The following is a 17,442-nucleotide window of genomic DNA, read 5'->3' on the forward strand; positions in this document are numbered from 1 at the left end:
ACCACCCATCAGCATCGCAAAAGCTGGCCACCGTTTCAATCAATTTTAATTACTGTTTGAAAAATTACACCCGCACACCCTTCCCTTCCTTTTGCGTCTTCCAACCCGGCCCCGCTCGGCTGCTCGCTATGCAGCTTTTTTGAGTGATGACGTTCGAACCGCGTGCGTGCGTGAAATATTTCACCATTTTGCACCGAACCGAAGGGGCAGACTCGAACGAGCCATCAGAAACAGTTGCCGAATAAATAACGCACAAAAAACACACATTCACTCACAAGCTTCGTTGCGCCGTTCGGAAGGCTAATGGCTGACGGGGAAGAACAACATCGAGACCGTTGTTGCCGTGTCACCGCTCGAGGGCGCTTCTTCACTCCCCGGCGCACGGGACGCGAACCAATCGGCACTCGACCGGCTCGGAAACAACACACGGGACGAGAAATAATTTGAAAAGTTTTAATTAAATTTATTCATTGTGCGACGTTTTCGGATGGTGGAAAGACTACCCTCGGGCTAGCCATACTTTCCCATACTTTCGCCCATTCGTCCGCTGCCTTGCTCCCATTGCTCTTACTTCTCACTCGCCTTGGGTCCTTTCCACCGCTCCGAACACGCTCCGAACGAAATCGTACACACACACACACCCCGATTAATGCACCCGACTGCATATGGGTTCCGGCGTGTTTTGACTTGCTCAAGCCGTGGGCCCAAAACTTTTGCACTGCACAGGGGAGTGGGACGTTTAAGGCATCTCCGGTGAGCTCAAGGCTCCCCAAATGCTTCGCACTCCCCTCCCCTTCACGACCTGATAATTAAAAGTAAAAATCATGTCAACAGCAAGTTGTACGGCGCAAACGGGCGCAGTTAATCGCCCAACTAGAGCCAGCCGCACTCGAATTGGGGATCGCAACATCCAAAACTACCCGCAAAAAAAAAACACGGGAAAGGGAAAACTTTTGCACAAACCCCTGCACATCCCCAAAGTACTGAGCCAAAAAGGGAAAAGTTCCTTGGCAAATGTTGTGTCTCCCCGGTGGTGGTTCAAAGCGAAGAGGAACTATTAATTGAAGACATTTATTATCACTTGGTCTGGTGGCGCAAAAAGGGTGTAATGGGTGGATTTGTAAGGCATCTAGTTGGTGTTTTATTCTTCCTTGTGAGCCTTTTGCTGTTGCTGCTTTTGTTTAGGTACCATTTTAGGATATGTCACTCCGGGCCCAAACAAAGGACACTTCAAATGTGTACGAATGTGAGATGTAATTTTCCAACCGACTGACTGCTGTACACCAACAAGGAGTTGTAAACTTTTCGCCTCGTTTGCCCTTTTTTTTGGTGCTGTTGTTTCAAAGACACTTTGTCAAAATGTATGCTTTCAGCCGTTAAGCATGTAACTTGTGCACAGCCATTGAAATTCATTTTGTGCGACAGCTGTGCCAGTGGCTTGAGGGAATGGTTTCCGATGTGTATGGAAGGAACATTTTTAACTGGGGGAAAATGCACAACATAGAATGCTGCTCGGTTGGATTTGAAGGATCAAACCAATCCCACATGTCTTTCCCATTCCGAATCATTTGCTAATTGGGTCAAATTTCAAATACGTTTGCTGTCGACTGCTATTGCTGACAGCTGCTGTTGTCTCTACTCTATACGGCATTCATCAGTATGCTAATGTGCCACGAAAATGGGGTTTTGGCTCAAACAGCTTCTGCTAGTTTACATAATTAGTGTTGTAGAATTGTGAGGTAGTTGTGGATATCTATTCTTTTTTACCGCACATCTGGTCACATCTGTAATCAATCAAGACGGTAGCAGCTGCTATGTACTAACGTTTGCAATGCACCATCGTAAAGTAACATATACCCTCTGCCATTCAGATATTGCTCTCACATACCGTGTAAAACACATAAAACAAATGTGTCGCCTGAATGTATGCAATTTGCGATACAATTTGTGCAAAAAATAGCAATATGGTCTTTTTTAGACTTTAAAAGCTAAATGTATTGATGTAATGATGTTAAATTTAAATGCATGATCGTAAATAAACCCTAAAATTCAAAAATGATTACCTTGTTGCCAGTCTCAACCGGTACCACTAAAATCCCCTATAAAAATCCGCTGTGCGGCAGTACATAATTGCCCCCCGTTCAAGTGCCCTTAAGTAGACGGTAATTTAATGTAAAAGTAAATGCACCACTCTTCATCGATGCGAGAAAGTGCATCACAGCACCAGTAGCTAGTAAAACGCGTCGTCTTGCGCTACACTTTCGCTAGCCAGCACTGCTTGCCGTATCCATCAGCTTCGTGTAACGCGATAAGCTTGAATCTCGTAGAAAATATGCTAAAGCAGAGCACCGTTAAACTTTACCACCGTTACCACTCGTGCCGCCAGATTCGAGGAGGCAAATCAGCGCACCGGAGTGAAATGAGTAATGGCACTTGATGTCCGCCAGTTCGTCGTTGGGCAGTCCTGGCAGTCCTTGCCCACCTGTATGGGTGGACCGGGTGGTCTGCATTATCTGCAATTTATTTCAGCATAAAATTAGCCCGAATCTTTGCGAACGGCCAAAACTCGCTACTAGATCGTGGAGGTACCGTGCGAAGGTGTCAAAATGGAGCAAACGAAGTCTAAAACTGATCTAAAACGATAGTTTAATCCTTTCGATTGACTTCAGCAAAATCCCATCCACGAACCGTAAAACAAACGCTACCGATACGCGAACGGCACGACACGGAGCAGTCTGATGTCTTGCCAGATTTGCCACGGCACCGAAGGAAAAACTTAGAGCGAACTTATGCGAGTGATGCGTCTGGACCAATTTCCGCAACGTCTAGCAACGTCCATAGCTGCGTCCTGCAAGGGATGCTTCACACAAAATCCACCACTCAATGGCATTGTAGCAAGCGGTCCGATCTCATCGATCGATGAATGCAAACCTTCCAACCGTCGATCCGCCGTACGTCTGCTTCTCTCCATGGCAGTGCAGCCCTAATTGAATGGTTTGGACAAATTAAATTACATTTATCATCCATTCACGCGCAAGAATGGTATGGTTTATCTTGCCTCTAGTTTACGGTCAGCTGGACCGAGCTGACCAGCAAACCCTTTGGAAGTTTACCCTTTTTGGCGAGCAGACTACAACGGTGATGCAGTAGACGGCACTGAAAAGCGGTTCAAACTCACCACAGCATGCTTTTAATACGTCTTCTAGATGTGCTTTCTGTAACGATTTCGCAAAAGCATCGTCCAGCTCGTTGAGACAGTAATTCCTGGGCAGTTTTGCGAGCAACCCGACTGACCCGATTGACGACAACAGATGCAGAAGAAGGCGAATGTCAGAAGCAAACTTTGGGGATAGTATTAACATTTCTTCGTAGAGCACAGGGAAACTTTCGATGGGAAAACGGAATAACAGAGCAAGGTCTAACGTTTCTCGGATTTTTGAAGACTTTTACAAGTTTTGTTGAATGTATTCTTTTTTCTAAATATAAAATACATGTCATGTTCATGTTTTTTCCTTTCTAATGGGTAAAAATGTACAATTGCTAGTTACAACTGCAAAGAAAGAAACTACAAAAAAGGAGTTTTTTGTCAAGTATCGATTACTTTGGGGGGAACAAAAACCCCACCAAAAGCATGATGTCTTTCTGCTGAACTAAGCTCCAGCAATGCGACGCTCACGACATGCTGCACACACTTTTACTTCATTCAAGAAAAGCGAAAAAGGGTATCAAAGAAGCTGTTGAATCACTACGAACACCACACAAAAACTCATTCAATGTCGCTCGACCTAAGGTACATTAAAAAAACTTGCTAATGTATCCTCTTTGTCACAGTGGCTCGTCCGGGAAAGCTCGTTTTTATTCCTTTTCTTCCAAAGTACCATGTCGAGCGGTCCATTTCATGCTCGGACATGTGTTTACGGGGCGAAACATAGCATATCATCAGCACAGTGCCCGGAAAGAAACGCGTGCTAAAAGCGAGCGATTGTAATTAATCAGTGTTTTCTGTGCGAATGGTTTCACCACGCCCGATCGGTTACAGCAAGCCAGGATGCATGTTCACCGATCCGATGCACATTGCATTGTAACGTCCGGCAACAGGAAGTGCGCTTCAGTACGATTTCGGATTGATGCAGATGGTTTCTTCCGATTAAGTTTGATTGATTTTTAAATCATCAAACTCGGTACCGAACCACTCGCTTACCGGTTAGACCACTTAGGTAGAAATTGTTTCAATATTCAAGCAGCATTTAATTTAATTCGGTATTTTTTATCTGTCTTACGATTGCAAAATTTGTAAAATATTTTATTCCATCCCAAAATGTGGCATCAAGCTGATGCTACCCACTCATAAAATGAATGCAAGCGAACCAAACCCATACCCACTTACGCCTGTAAGTGCTTCCACTCCCGTCCACTTTTCACTCCCTCACTGGAACGAGTTCAAAACCGGGTTCCACGGGCATCTGTAAACTGGAACGTGCAACAATTCGCCATTTTCCAGCAAAATAAAATGCCAACCATTTAACCATACTTCATTCCCATCCCGACAAAGTTTCCTCCATTCCTTTCAATGCCTTCTGCTGCTGCTGCTGCTGCTGCTGTCAGTAAAGCAATGCACCGCATTCCGACAAAATGGAACCGAACGAACGCACGGCCTGTCGCCCGGCCCCGAGCACAATCAAACGCCCGGAAATCTGAGCACAGTAAATGTGCAGCAATTAGGGGAAGGAATTCGCACTGCACTTTGGGCGCACACAGTTTGCGCCAATGCCAAATTGCCGGCTGAAAGGCACACCCGAAAGCAACAGATGGAGCGTGGAAAGCAACGAGAGAGCGAGAGAGAAGGGTGCCGGCGGAGGAGGGAAATTGAATCACGAGATAACGAAGAAAAGTTTAACCAGTTTCAACGATTTTCACTCAACCCAAACCGCTCAAACTCATCCCATCCCCACCCCGCTTTGGTTTCTTCTATACAATTTTTATCCATTTTTTTTTTGTTTTTGCAGTGGCAGAAGCTCAACCAACATAAACGACAGCACATTTTAAAAGCACTTTCCAGCGTTTTGAAGTTATTTCCTCCACCGGAAGCACTAAAACTGGGCAGCAAAAATGAATAACAGCAACAACACATTCTACAATTTGGACAGTTAATAATCTAACTTCTGAAATAGAACGGAATGGGATGGGCCAAAAGTGTGCAGATGCATCGCACGGAAAGCAAGTGGAAAGGCCGATTTTTAAGCTGATGTTGATTGTGTTATAGACTGTATGCACACCGTCACACCGCCACAGCACTCATATTGCCGGTCAGTGAGGGGGCAATATGTAGTCCCCAACTGAAGCCTCGGCCCTCGATCCAAAAAACGAAAGACAGAAAGAAAAAAAACAGTACAACGAAGCGGCAACCGGTGGATGAAACTTTCCAACAATTCGTATGGCGCAACGCGCCGCACAATCTTTCCGTTCCGATGAATCATTTTAATGAGAATACAGCAGCCAGTGCCGATGCGAGCCGGAATGTTGGCTAAATTGAAGCGCAGTGGGCGGGGGAAGGGGAGGTGGAGGTGGTATAAGGAGCTGGTTATGGAAAAGGGAGAAGCTATTTTGACGCATCCCCACCCCAGTGCCAAATTCTCCACACCGGCAGCGAAATGGATTGAGCCAGCAGGCTCTCGTTAGTTCGAGATGAAGCGCCAGCCAATCAACCAAACTGAGCCAGGGCTGCAAAATTCCTGCAAGTACCAGGTGTCAATGGACAATTTTCTCTCTCTAGATCTCTCTCTCTCTCTCTCTCTCTCTCTCTCTCTCTCTCTCTCTCTCTCTCTCTCTCTGTCTCCCATTAAAAAATAAATAAAACATGACTCGTGATCGATCGAGGCCGACAAACGATCAGATTTTGGAACGACGTTTCGAACAAAATTTGCAGTAATCTTCGATAATGATGATGGGTAGGCTTGGGTAGGGGAAAAAAATGATAAGCTGGCGAAGGGGAGCTTGCGAACAATGGGCGAATAATGGGGGAGATGGCAAAATAATAATAACATAACTTCCGCCGCCTGCAACAGCGGGACTTGTACACCATTTCGTTTCGATTTTTCACACCAATGAGCTTCCGATTGGTTGGTGTGGAGATGGCGGAACCAAACAACAACAACAACGAAAGCCCTCCCCCAAACCTGCCAGATCGAATAATGCAGATTCTGTCCCATTTAAGGAAGGGCAATTATTTAAACACCTGATAGGTGTACACAAGCTTTTTCGATATTTTTTTTTTTTTGTTGATAGGTAAAATTAAAAATCCATATTTTGTGCTCTCCTTTGCGCCAGTAACCGTGCCGTGACAGCGTAACGCACCAAACGCGTAATGACACTTTTTCCACCCCGCCCGAACAGCTCACCTGTGATTGCTATCGCGACCGGGCTCTGCTTCAACAGCGTCACGCTTCGCCGCACACACGCCGCGGAAGTTGAACGTGAAATGCTTATCGGCAGAGGCAGGCAACTCGCCCGGTTGAGCGCGTTTTGGAGTTTCATTCTGTAATTGAATTGGTAAGAAACGCTGCACACTGGGCTGGGGGGATACGCAATGGGGCCAGCTGTCGCAAGGTTTTGTGAAAAGTGCACCAACCACAGTGCTGTCATGCCGGGAAGGAAGCACCTTATGCTGGATACAATCGCAGTTGGCCGTGGGAAAATTAATCACCGCCGCATCGTTGTGTATTTTTTTCTCTCTTTCTCCTATGTTATTTAACTTTCAGTATCATTCAAGCGGACGGGTTGTTTCTTTTCACACTCTTTTCCATTTTCGATACAAAAAAGAAGATTGAATCGATAAATCTTGCTCCACGCGCAATCCGCGCAACCACTGTCCGGAGACTGTCGCCGTTCGCCGATCGATCGTCTGAGAATGACAGCCATCAACTAAGTGTACGCGGTGGTGGGTGCTGCTGCCATCTGGCGGAAAGTTGAAACCGCGCTAAACCGGCTCCGAAGAGTGATGCCGTCTCGAGACGGAAACAGTTGCTGCCCATGCAATCCCAGGAAAGGCAAGATGTGGTGGTATGATTTAGAGCGCCTGTTACAAATCAATTCGTTGCATCCTTCATTCAGAATTCTATTTAGCAATTTGTTTGACTTCTAGCCCCGAGCTGCTTGCCGCTGCCTTGAGCTCGCCCCCGGCCCAACACTGCACACGGAAGGGAAATTGAATTTGAAACTTACGACAGGACACGACATGAAATAAATCAAATGCCCCCGGTCACCCACGCCCCGGACAACTGGTGCCGAACTGGTGTCCACGTCCTTCTTCCCTTCTGTGCCCTTCCCTTCCCACCCGCACGGGGAGCAATTCCGCAGCGATCGTCAACGGCGAAGCCCTCTACTGCCTGCAAACCACGCCTGGATCAAGTGGGTGAAATTGAATAAAATCTCGGTACAAGGCAAAGGAGCAAAAATCTGCCTACGACTGTAAGGTCTAAAGATCAAAAATTCAATAGCCAAATAAGCAGTTGCCTGTAACTGGGGTGCCGATGCCGGCGGCACTTTGCCTAGCCTTCGCTTTGATCGTGGTGGAGGAACGGATCCGGCCCACCGGAACGGGGTGTACATGTTGATTTATTCATACCATACCATACCGTACGGATGCCGTTCGAACTTTCGAGCCGTTCGTGGGGGAGTGGATATATTCTGCAATATCAATTCGATTGGTTTGCCGGTACTGGCGGTCAACATGGCGAGCTCCCGGGAAGCTCCCAGTTTTGCAATGGCAGGCACGAAAGAGAAAGCAAGAGCACCGAAACGTGTTCGGTGCTGTCAAGTGGCAAAAAGCTTGAAATATTTACCTCCTCACTTGTTCTTTCGGCGTGGCGTTCTGCTTCATTGCTTCGAGAATGCACCGTGGCGGTAGATCACCTCGTGCACTCTGCCCCAGAAATGACAGACCAACAGGCCCCAAGCACAAGCGTGTGATTTGAGGGGAAGAAAGACCCGAAGGGACAGAGGAGTGACGTACGGCACATATGGTACGTATTATGTCCAGTGCATAAATCTTACCAATCTTCCCTTCCAAGCGTGTGGGGCCCCATCGGTACCCATCCCGCTGAATCCGGCGTGTCAGTTTTGTGGTTACGGTTCAACGTTTCTTTTCCCACTCTTCCTCTCGAAGCCCCTTTGGCCCCGCAAATCGCTCACTTCCGGGACTGTCGACTGTGTTTCCGTCCGTTGTTTGCTGATGAGAATGATGATGTTGTTTTTGATGTTCGATGTCCATGCCATGATGGGGCTGTTCGTGGTGGTGTCTGAGCCTGTGAGTGATGAGCAAAACGGAGCTCTGTGTTCAGCAACAGCAGCAGCACACACACACACACAAGTTTTGTCAACGGCCAGCAAGAAACGGACCGACCGGATTGGGCAAGGATTTTTGTTTTTTTGTTTAGCCCCAGGCTACACTTTGCTGGTAAATAAGTAATGAATCTCATTGTCTCTTCTGGTGCCCACTAAGCTTTACAGGCTTAGAGGTGACAAGCTCTTCGACTGGTTGTTTTGTTTGGTCTAGCATCAGCAATGTTCCAGCTGCATGATAGATATGTTTTTTTGTTCTTGTGCTTTTTGATGTATTTTAAATAATGCAACAAATTTCTACTCAAATATCGACCTCAATCGCCTGCTGCAGTATAGAATATGATAGGAAATAGGTTGTAAAATGGGGCGTGGTGGCAAGATACGCTTCCGCCATTAGGACCAGGATAACGAAGGAGGCAGATGAAGGTGCGACATCGTGAGCGGTTACGAACACAACAAACACTACCCTCCTCAGTCACCCAACTCATCCAAATCGGTTGTCGCCCCTGGTACTGCCATCCACCATAAATAGACTGGACCATCTAAAATCAGCTTCGGGCTGTTTGCAATAGTCTCATTTCCAACCATCATTTTGCTGAACTTATACAGCAAAAATACCATAACCATTACCTGATCTTCACCGACGAATCAGTACAAAACGGTTCCACTGGGTGTGGAATCTACTCCAGCATCAATAATAGCGCCATCCGACTACCAGACCATATCTCAATCTTTACCGCAGAAGCAATAGCCCTCGTTATTGCTGCTGATGAAGGCCTACGCAGAGCCAAACCCAACCTGATCTTCACATACAGTGCAAGTGTCCTTCAAACACTTGAATCTAGAACCACTCGTGCAGCAGCGGTCACTCTTTCCTGAGAACCACCAAGACCACAACACCACCATGGAAAGACCAGGGAATCCGATCACGGACTCCGGACAGGACACACCCGGCTAACCCACACCTTTTTATTGCAAAAATCCTGGTGGACTAGATGTAGTTTCTGTGGTCTCGACAGCACCGTCACATCTTAACCGAATGCCATGGTTATACAGCGGAACGCATCACCTGCAAATTGAACCATAGCACTGACACCATCCTCTCACCAGACAGCGATTGTCAGCGAAAACTTTAAAAATTTCTTCATATTACTAGCCTTTATAAAGAACTCTAACCTTTACCACAAGCGAAACAGACAATATAATCATAGCTCTAAGTAAACCGAGACTATCCGGTATAAGGTACAGTTACCTTAAGTCAGTAAGTCAGAAATGGCTTGCAAAGAAGAATGTTATATTTAATGCTTAGAATTAATCTACAGAGGCGAATGAGACCAATCTACAGAATGTGAATGAGGGAGCGGTCCCATTGTACAGTCGTCAACTCGACAAGCCCTCAATAACATGCCCGTCATGGGTTCAAGCCTAGAATTGACCGTCCCCCCGTAGCAAAGATTGACTTATCCGACTGCGTAGTTAATTAATTAAGTCTTGAAAACCTGCAAAGGAGGTCGGGCATGTCCGCGTAGGACGTTACGCCAAATAAAAGAAGGCAAATGAGGAGGCCAATCGGTTCAAAGTCTCTATAACAAAATATCTAAAAGCATATTTTTTAAACATTATTTTTTATTACAAAACATCATCCAATACAAATAACTAAGTTCATTTTTTTATTTTGTTTTTTTTTAAGTATTTATCTTTTCTTCATAGTAAGCATAAATTACTGACTGTACTAGCCGAACACGTGCTTGATAGCGTAAACTACCATGCGTCTCCATCAAAGCGTTTATTCGAGCTGATGCGTTTCGAGGAAAGAAAGTAAATCTTTCTGTCGCTCTATTCCTATTAAAAAGAAACGACAAAGCATTATAAATATAAGTAAACTTATGAACTTATTGTTAACAAGAATCTGTGTATCTCACCATTAAAAAACAATTTTTAAAATTAAAAATTCATGCATGAACATCCATCAGGTTCCCTTTTTTGCCAGTAGCATTAATGGATAAAAGTATTCAACAATTTCAATTCAAGCTACATTATTGTCGAACAGTAATAACCAAAAGAAATGCTTATAAAACCAACCGACCCAATGTGGCGGCTGTATATTAAACTCCCATTGCTTCTGCCCCGCTATTAAATTGAGTTACTAATACTCCCCCAGTGGCCTGGTGTAGCAAATAAAGCTTGCCACCAAAAACCCTTCGCACCCTCAACAATCGTTTAGATCGAACTTCCTACCTTCCCCCCCCCTCCCTCCCCCCCCCCCCCCAACAACTGTCCCGCCCTCCGAACACTCTCCCTAAAATGAACCCGATTCGAGCTCTGTTGCCCATTCCCTGCCCCATCTATCTATCACACCAAAAGCTGACCGATCGCCCAGCAAAAACCGCCCGGCACATTCGACACACTCGCCGCCCCTTTCCACACACCAGCCACCCGCACGTTCGAAGGTGAGAAAAGTTTTCCAATTCAATTTCAACCATTTTCTCACCATTGCCAATCAACTGGACCGGAATCTTTGCTCCCAGCGGGCACCGGCGCCCGGGCATCCCGGTGGTAGAATATTTGTACACGTACCGGCTGTGCCAGTGGCAGTGCCTTTGTCATGTTCGGCTGGCAAGCCGGTACGGTCAGCAACGCCACAGCCTCATAAACAAACAGAAAAAAGGGGAGGAAAATGACATGATATAAGACCTGAAGCGGGTTGGAAAAAACAAACATGACGCCGGGCAATACAAATGATGCTAAAGTTTGTTTGTGAATGTAGTGAAAATAGGAGGAGAGAGAGAGAGAGAGAGAGTCGAAAAGATGAATTGATCATGTGGCTTCCAGCAAATCTCCTACTCCCGAAGGTAAGGCCGAAGGTAAGAAACCCCCGAACAATGGCGCATCAGCAAACACACACACACCCACAAGCAAACAGTGGAAAAATCAAATCAAGCGCGAAAAGCATCATTCATACACCTCTACCCAAACACATACCAAACACATTGTCGAATTGTTGCTGAAGCAAGCGTCCCATTACCCTGACACGGTTTGCGTGGGTATGTGTAGCTTCACCGTGTAGCTTCGTGTGGTTTACTCCCACAACACGACAGTAGAAGCTATTGTCAGCCCAGGATTCCAGGCTAATTTCACCATAGCAACGGCGCACCGTGATGACTTATCGTGGCAACCCACCCCCCGGGGGAGGCACGTGAAAGACACGTCCCGAACCTCGAATTCTTGGAACGTTTTGTTCAAACGCCAACGATGTCCAATGGCGAGAGTTTCCGTCGTAGGAAGCAGCCGATCAATGCCGATGTCGGGAGGGGGCACATTGAGGACAGCCATTTGGGTAAAACCTAATTTCGCTAGCCTGATACCTTATCACGGCCCCGGCGGTGTGATGGCAAACGGAATCAGGACGGAAGCTAAACAGCTGCAAAACAGGCTGCACAGGGAAGGCAGTTTTGAGAAGAACACCGGATGAGAAAAACACAGGAAGAAAACACTCGGAAGAAGATGGATGACTTCCTCTCTGCCCCACTACTGCTGCTGCTTCCCGTTCACTTTCTGTGTCTTTGAAACACAACCGCATCATGGTGAATAGTTCCACCAACTATGGGCCGGTGCTACTGCACTTGCTCGGAACCATTTCCGAGCACGGTCTCCTTGGGTTGGGCTCAAAGCTGCCCAAACGGAGGCCTGAAAAAGGTGTAACATCACAAGGCCAAACATCGTTTTTAGGTGAAATGAGGTGCTTACAAAAGGATCTCTTGTGTTTGCTCACGATAGTGTGAAATCTGCCGCTCAGTACGATGAACAGTTCGGACCAGAGAAGTTGGTAAGATAGTTTGAGCTCGTAGTAAGTAACTGAAGTCAGCGTTACTTACATTTTGTTTTTGTTTTGCTCCCTACACACTGTATGCTACTATTCTGTCACTTTTAACACATGACAGCTGTCAAATTAGAGTTTGCTAGTGATAGAATGTGAAACTTTTGTATAGTGTCAGGATAAATTTGACATTTTTTTTGGTATCGAAAAGAGAACAAATTCTTCTTGAAGTTCTGAAAATCCAAAGTTTCATCAGAAAACCGTGTCATTCGTTCAACACACATACACACCCGCACAAACCCCAATGATGTGTGCTGCGCCAAAAGGGAACGCTCGCTGTCAACAACCATCATCGTTCCTTGCACTCTCGGGCTGTGACATACATCGCCACGGTCACGAGCCATCGTGGCCACGGCTGTCAATGGAAAGGACGGCGACGACGACAACGATGGTGACAACAAACGAAGTCAACGACGTCGTCCAATTAATTCCAGCCCAGGAAACATTTTGTCCGTCCGTGCCTGTTCCGTGCCGCACCCGAGGGGGGTGAAGTCCTCATTGTCTATCTGCCCATCCCACAGTTCTCCTCCCCCCCATACACAACAACAAAACGCAAAACCACTCATCGGTGAATCGATGAAAGAGCGCCGTGCTGGCCCCGGTACCAAAGATCCGCCACAAGGACACCGGCAGCCTGGCAGGGGCAGAGCAAACGGCCCCGGCGAAAGGAAGCCCACACAAAAAGGGGGGAGGGGGGTGCACAATTAGGATGGGGATTTGGGGGAAAGATGGGAACCGGAAAGTGGTTGCATCGAGCCCTTTTCTCCGAAGAAAGAGAAGAACATGTACCCCGAAGCCGAGATACCGAGTCGAAAGACGGCATTCTTGGAAGTAAAAGCCGACGAAAGTACGCACGGCTCACGGACCGAGCCTTGCAGCGGCCAGTGTGTGCCATCTTTTAGAGCATCTTTGGACGTTCTTTACCGTGCGGTAGGACGCATCGAGTAACCTAACAATTTATTTCACTAATGTCCACCCAAACGTCCAATGTACGGTGACATTCGAAGTCGCAAAGTTAGCTTCCTCCCTCGAGTGACGCAGTTTGATGATTTCTGCGAACTTACTGCTCATTATAAATCCAGCAATCCCAACAGCGCCCACTGTTGCCGTTGGACACGGCCGCATGGCAAAGATCATCGCAGGTTTTTGGGTGGGGGACAAAACTGTCAAAACTTGAGCGTTTTTTTTTTTCACAATTACTTTGCATTTGTTTTGCTTTGCTTTCTTGCGTTTTCCTGTTGTTTTTTTGTTTTTTTGTTTGTCTAAAAGAAGAAGTTTTCCGGCATTTGGGCACGGAGATTTTTGTGTTTTTTAAATTTTTTTATTTGCTCGAGGTCAGCTTCAACACGAGCGCATCGTACAATTATGGCAGGCTAATTAAGAGTCTACTTGCGCTTGTCCGTTTCTTGGTAGGAGGATAATTACCTTTGCCTCCCGTTACCATGGGCGACGGCTGCGTGTAATTGTGCATTGGTAAAATTCCACCACCGGAGCCGGTCGGCAAACAGTGCAATGCTTTCTTATTGGAAAGCTTTCCATTACGGGAATGGGAATTTTGTGGGATAAATAAGTGGCCAGAGAGCAAAAAATTGGCTCCCAATAAAGTGATCCAGTTGTGGGTCATTCAGCAGCCAGCAAATTGATGGACCCCGCGCCTTCACCGCTCACGCTGGCTGGCTAATTAATCGGTTGCAATGTTCTGCCTCTGTTTCCCGATTGGGCATTTCCACTTCTCCGGTGCTTCTAACTTCCTTCCAATCTGGACGGACTTTTCCATCGAAACCGAACCCTTTTTTCGATTAATACTCCCGTTCGAAGCATCGATGTCACGGCAGTGAACGAATGACGGAATGTTGCAATTTCCCCCTTCCTCCGAATCAACCTTCATTCCATCAAGCTTCATGGTTTGCCGAACGATTGAACGACCCGTGCACCCCATTTCGTTCAAAACGTACACGATGATGTGAACTGATGCACACAAGGGTAATGTTTCTTCCGGAAGTTATTGCACATTTTCTGCCATAAAACTCGGCCGACCATGGCAGACGTGGTGGCAGTTTTGGGGACGTAGTTGCGGGTTGCAAATACGGTAAAAGGAACTAAACACTCCCTTGCCGCGTACCGTTTCGTGGTGAGGTTTTTTGGGGGATGGATTTCACCTCGTCCGGGATTATAGATGGTACGGGCAGTTGTGCAGTTGCTTAGCCAAATCACACAACTGACCTATCTCAATGCTTTCCCAATCAGCGTTCTGCACATCTCTCTATAGGTATGTGTGTGTGTATGTGTGTGTGTGTGTTTTAGTATCGGTTTACTAAATGAAAACACTACGCCACACAGGTCAGGCGATAACCATAAAGCACAAGCGTCTCCATTCGCTTCCAATGACCAACGTCAGTCCTGGTCGATTGAGGTTTCGCTTTAGAGCACAAGTGAGTGGCTGTGGGAAAAATGTAAATCCCACCAGAAAAAGCAACAAAAAAACAGAAACCACCGGTACCAACGGTACCAACCGAGGCACGAGCTATTCGTGTACCGATGCTTCACGAATTCATCCAGTGCACGCAAAACCCCTTGCCCTTCCAAAGCTATCGACAGTGGGCAGTGGTTGACAAACGGGGAAACAGCTTCGGCTTTCAAGTGGGAAAGGTATACTATGAAGGGGGGATTGTCTCACAAATCTCCTCACAGTGTTTGTGGATAGTTTGTTTAAGGGTAAACGAAGAAATGATTCCCATATTTATCGACATGCAATGCCCCCCCCCCCCCTCGGTTTGGTGTGTACCATCCCCGAAAGTGCCCACCAAAAGCTCGTCGCGTTGATTGTGTCGAGCAACGGAAATAAATTGGTTATTGAATAAACATAAATAATGTGGGCTAGCAAAGGCAAGACATAAACACACACAGAGAGAGATAGACACAGTGCTGCAAAATGTCATAAGCATCACGAGCTTTCCACCAACGAAAACAATGAATATATCGGTGTAAGCTTGATGCTCATTGCTGATACTCAAAACGTCATGACATGCCGAACACGACATGCGAATGTTTGAGTCCCGCGCGATACTCTGACTGATAAGCTTAGCTTAATGCCGGCGCAAGCATAATCATGAGTCACTGTTTCAGACACCAACACTCATGACTGGAACGAAGCTCGATCAGTGACAAGACTCAAACAGTTGGAGGATCAATCACATGCTTGGTGACAGTTTGATAAGCACTCAACTCATGGTCACTCACTTGGACACAACATTTTTGTCGGCGATAATCACGACATTCTTGAAATATGCTTAGCATGAGGGCTCAAGCAACAAAATGAGCATGCTTTCTCCCTTCTGTCTGTTTTGATTATCTGTCGGGTCAAACAGAGCGAGAAACCATGCTCATTTTGTTTCTTGGAACCACTCACATGCACCGTATATCTCCCTGACCAAGAGTTGGTTGCACACAATGTCACCAAGCATGTGATTGTCGCAGCAACTGTTTGAGCCTCGCCTCTGATTATCACAGTAGAGCTTGTGACGCTGACATGGTTTTGTGTCAGGAGGAATTTGTCATGACTATGTTAGTGACATTTTGCCAAACTGTCAGTGGTTGCAAAAATGTCATGAAGTATGCATTGGTCACACCAACCGTTATGAGTACCACCTCTGATTAACACAACTGAGTACATGACGCTGATATGGAATTTGTTTCAGTCAGATTTTGTTTTATGACATTGACAGTGACATTTTGCAGCACTGGATAGAGTTTAGTAGCGTTAAAGCCCTGATATCGATGAGGCGGCTGTACCGACGTGGCAATGGTATACGATTTGTAGGAACAGCGTTCCGGCCAACGTTTCGTACCAACGTTGTCTCAACTCTGGTTCTCTGGTGTGTAGAGAACCACCACATGTACCGGCATGGACACGAATTCGACCGCAAATTTGTGGCTCGAAAACCACACTGTCCTTGTGCGTCAATGCAAACAGTTTCCTTAACCCCCTGGGTCCCTTCTAGACCAACAACGAGTAGTGGGGGGGGGGGGGTTGTAAGAAATTATGGCACATTGCGAGAACCTTCACTTCCTTGTACTAGATTGGAAAGTGCTTCATCAAAATCCATCCCATACCCACACCTAGGCCTAGCCTCGCCAAATCCCGCTATGACTAATGGCGAAACTGGGCCCTCGGGGGGGGCTTTTCAGAGGTTTGTATTTGTGTGCAGTAATCCGAGATGCGGCGATGCCCGTAGGCTGTGCTCGCTAGTGGATCAACAATAATTATTGATTTCATTTCCTGCCTTCAGTGACACAGTCTCTTGTTAGATTGCCTCCTAACCCAGGTGAAGGTATGTATTGTTAGCTGCATCCTTAGATGGCGTCATGCTGCCCCTCCCGATCTTCCTGGCTTGCTTGAACTGGAAATGCTTACCGGGGGATGCAATCAATGCCAGGGCCAGAGCTCGACACGCCGGAACGTTGAACACGGCAAGCTCTCAAAACAGAACCACTCACTAACAAGTGTCAGATGAAATTATGGCCATGGTGCGGATCAGACATTCCGGATGCCATTTAAGCTAGCTTGCACTCGGTTTTTGTTTGTTTGTCTTGCGTAGGGTACCGCCGTGTGGCCGGCCATACATTCGATTAGGACAGCCTTCGAATGGAGCCTTCGTTGCATCGAATGCACATCGATTGCCAGCTCACTCTCTTATCCCTATTGAAAACTAATAACATTCCACCCTTGCCCTTCTATCACGTGCAAAAGAAAACCCCGGAACGAGCTACTGGATTGTGAACACCGTTGCGACAGGGCCTTGCACACTACCTTCTAACATACCTTGCAGACAAACCGGTGCACCAATCGCACCAATGCAAGTGGCGACTCATTCGAACCGACCCCTACTCGGAGTAGATGATAAATAAATGGATTTATTTTTAATTATCTTTCATAGTTCGTTCCTTACTCCCCCCCCTCTCCCCTCCCTCTTCCTCCTCCTTCGCTGGGATCGTCCGGCGATGTTGTGGAATGTCTAAATCAATTAAAAAACCGAATGATCAACGCAATTAAAACCAGCACGGTATTGGCAAAGCAAGGCAATGGCAAGGAGTTCAATTAATGCAAGTTATTGGTGTATCATTTCCTCATCACCATCAGGCACCGGTGTACCGTAGTTGAAAGTAGTGGTTGCCACTCTTGCTTTGTGTTTCGTTGTGTCGTGTGTTTCAGCCGTATGCATGAT

Source organism: Anopheles arabiensis, chromosome 2, assembly GCF_016920715.1.
Source record: "Anopheles arabiensis isolate DONGOLA chromosome 2, AaraD3, whole genome shotgun sequence".
NCBI lineage: Eukaryota > Metazoa > Arthropoda > Insecta > Diptera > Culicidae > Anopheles > Anopheles arabiensis.